We start from the raw sequence: 3870 nt of genomic DNA, 5'->3' as shown, positions 1-3870 counted from the left end.
TGCTGTACGCTTCCGCAGAGTGTCTGGTCAGGCTCAACTGGACCCTGACCGAGCCGGTCAGCTTCGGGCGGGGAGTGCAGCAGGGGTGCCCCCTCTCGGGCCAGCTGTACGCTCTGGCCATCGAGCCCTTCCTCTGTCTCCTCCGCAACAGGTTGACGGGGTTGGTGCTTCGGGAGCCGGAGCTGCGGCTGGTCCTGTCGGCGTACGCCGACGATGTGCTTCTCGTGGTCCAGGACCCAGGCGACTTGGCACGGGTGGAGGCTTGCCAGGCGGTGTACTCGGCGGCCTCCTCCGCCCGGGTCAACTGGGTCAAGAGCTCTGGCCTGGTGGTCGGGGGACGGGTGGCAGGCAGGCTCCCTCCCACCCGCTCTTCAGGCCATCAGGTGGAGCGCGGGTCCGCTGCTCTATCTCGGCGTTTACCTTTCTGCCACGCATCCGTCTCCGCCGAAGAACTGGCAGGATTTGCAGGGCAGGGTGACGGAGCGGCTCCGGAAATGGACAGGACTCCTCCGGTGCCTTTCCCTTCGAGGGAGGGCACTGGTGCTCAGCCAACTGGTCCTGTCCATGCTCTGGTACCGGCTCAACACCCTGGTCCCGGCCCCGGGTCTCCTGGCCGACCTCCGGAAGGTGGTTCTGGAGTTCTTTTGGCCAGGACTGCACTGGGTCCCTGCAGGGGTCCTCCACCTGCCCCTGGAGGAGGGAGTTCAGGGCCTGAAGTGCCTGCGCACTCAGGTCCACGTCTTCCGCCTCCAGGCACTGCAGAGACTCCTTTATGGTGCTGGTAGTCCGGCGTGGAGAGCCCTGGCGCACGCCTTCCTGCGCCGCTTCCGAGGGCTCTGATACGACCAGCAGCTCCTTTATCTCGAACCGAGGGGTCTTCCGCGAGACCTCTCCGGGCTTCCGGTCTTCTACCAGGACCTCCTCCGGACCTGGAAGCTGTTCTCTGCGACCAGGTCCGTGGCGGCCACCGAGGGGGCTGACCTCCTCGCGGAGCCCCTGCTACACAATCCCCAGCTTCGTGTGCAGGTGGCGGAGTCCCCCGCGGTGCGCCAGAGGCTGGTCCTGGCGGAAGCCACCAGGGTCGGAGACCTCCTGGACTACGACCGAAGAGGCTGGCTGGATCCCCTGACGCTCGCTCACCGCATGGGGCTCTCCAGACCTTGCACTCCCCGGCGCGTACTCCAGGAGGTGGAGGCCGCTTTGCCGCTCGCTGCTCGGGCCTACCTCGACCGGGTCCTGCAGGAGGGCACGCCCCGCCCACCCCCCACCCCAAGCCCTCCGGACCTTTTCATCGGGCCTCTGCCCCGTAGGCCCGACCGGCCCCCCCCGTCCCTTCTCCGCAAGCCGGCTGCACGACCTGCAGCCGGTCCGTTTCCAAACCGCGCCGAGGAAACAGCTCTACACGCTCGTGCTCCACACCCTTCACTTCCTCACCCTCGTGTCCCGCCCTGATACGAAGTGGCGGGACCTCTTGCCACCTCTGGAGGGTGAGGAGCCCCGGTGGGCCAGCCTCTACTCCACCCTGGTCCCACGGCCCACTGGGGATATCAGTTGGCGGCTCCTCCATGGGGCCGTGAGCACGGGCGTGTACTTGGCGCGGTTTACCCCTGTCCCGGACACCTGCCCCTTCTGCGGCGTGAGAGAGACCCTGGCGCATGTTTACTTAGAGTGCGCCAGGTTGCAGCCCCTACACCGGCTCCTCACAGCCATCCTCTTACGTTTCTGGTTACACTTTTCCCCTCACCTCCTTTTGTATGCACTCCCTATCCGTGGCCCCACGAAGTCCCGGGACCTCCTGGTCAACCTCCTCCTCGCCCTGGCGAAAAAGGCCATCCACGCGACCAGGGAGGGGAGGTTGGCCGATGGAGACTCCGGTGACTGTGGGGCTTGCTTCCGCTCCATGGTCCGATCACGCATCCGGGCGGAGTTCCTCTGGGCGGCGTCCACTGGCTCCCTTGACGCCTTTGAGGAGCAGTGGGCGCTGTCCGGGGTTCTCTGCTCGGTGTCCCCATTAGGTTCTCTCCTTCTGACCCTTTGACCTCACTCCTGTCCCTGTTCTTTTATTAGTTGTCCCCCGCACTTAGTGGGTTCTGTGGCCCTGTGGTTCCTCCCCTTAGGCTGGGGGAGGATCCTTTAGCAGTGGGCGGGCTTTGCCCGCCCACTTCCCAGACACCCAATAGGTACAAGGAGTGCTCTCTCTGCTGGGGCTGCCCTGCTGGCTGGAGTGTTCCCCCGCCCTTCTCTGGCTGCCCTGCTGGCTGGAGCTCCTTCTCCCTTCCTGGGCTGCTGCTGCTGTTGCTGCTAGCTGGAGTGCTCCCCTCCTGGACTGCTGCTACTGCTGCTAAGCGAGGGGTGGGGGGGCCCTGTGGGCCAGCCCCCACTCCTCCACCTCCGGAGGGAGAAGCCAGGACCCCACCACCGCCACCACCACCGCTGCTACCACCTGCGTGGGGTCCTTCCTGCCTGGCCGCCTGGGTTGTTGGAGGAGGAGCCGCTGCTGCTGGAGCTGTGTTTGCCTGGGGAGCTGCTGGAACCTGGAGGCGCGTGAGGCCTGAGAGGACCACCGGCTGCTGGGGGAGCGCACAAGAAGACCCTGAAGACCACTGTGGAGGGGGCCCTCAGAAACTGAGTAACTCTTTGACTGTGCTCTAGTGGTGGGGGTGTAGACTGTGTTTGTGGTGGCACAGGGGGTGTGGCGTGGAGCCTGCCCCCTGGTCCATCTGTGCCCCCCAAACCCCCACCACCACCACTGCCCCCTCCACCACCCCCACAGACTGCTTACCATCTGCCTCGGTCCCCACCTCTGGGACTCAGCTGCTTGCCTGGCCAGCCACGCCCTTTTTCCACCATTTGGGCCTCCAGCGGCAGCCAGCCACACCTTTAGCCCCTGCACAAGTGCTCGTGGGTGCACGCACCCCCCCAGCCCCCTCCCCAACCTGACCCCTTCCCCTCCGTGTCAGGCCCCCCAGCCTTTCCCCTTGTTGCCTGCCCCATTGCCCCTTGTGGCCTTTTGCCCATCCACTCCCAGCTTCAGTTTTTTTGCCTGCCCCACCCGTCCCCCTTTGTAGCCTTGTTTGTCCTGCCTCAGCCCCGCAACCGGCCCCTTGGTCCCTCCGCCCCACTCCCAGCCTTGTTGAGCCCCTTCCCTACTGCCCCATCGCCCTGTTCGCCCCCCCCCTCGTGCGCCTGTACCCTTCTCGTGCGCTTGTGCCCCCCATTTGAGTTTTCCCCTCTGGCACTGCACCCCCCGATTGCTTTAGTATCCCTTCCCTCCCCTAGTGCAGCTAGAGGAGCCGGTTTTCCCTCCCGTGTCCGGTGACTGATCCCCGCCCCTGAGCCCTTGCTTGGCCCCTTATCTGCCCCCCGCATTTTGGCACCCTCCTCCCCTGCCTGCAGCCTAGCGGGGAGGAGTGGTTGCCCTTCTTCCCCTCCCCTCCCTTTCTCCGGTGTTTCCCCTCCCTCCCTACTCGCCATGGCGGGGGACGCAGCGGATGGGACCTCTGGGATGACCCCTGTCCCCCCCGCCCACCCTGCTCCCTCAACGACCCCCCTACTCTCTACCGCTGCCGCCGGACCGCCTGCCACCACTCTCGCTGCGGCGCCGGCAGCGGCGGGTGCAGGGGTGTCCTCTGCTGCCGCCACGTCCCTCACCCCCTCTGCTTCTGGGGGACCCCCTCCGGCTGGCGGGAAGGGCCAGGGCAAGAAGAAGGGAAAGGGCCCCGCTAGGAAACCTAAACCCTCCATGGCGGAGCCTGTCACCTCTGCCGCGGCCCCACCACCGGCCGCGGCGCCCCTCCCTGCTGTTCCCTCCACCAGCTCTGCGGGTGCCCCTCACCCGGCCCCCAGGGCATACGCCCAGGTGGCGGCGGC

Source organism: Gopherus flavomarginatus, chromosome 12 (genome assembly GCF_025201925.1).
Source record: "Gopherus flavomarginatus isolate rGopFla2 chromosome 12, rGopFla2.mat.asm, whole genome shotgun sequence".
Taxonomy (NCBI): Eukaryota; Metazoa; Chordata; order Testudines; family Testudinidae; genus Gopherus; species Gopherus flavomarginatus.
This window is presented reverse-complemented; position numbering follows the sequence as displayed.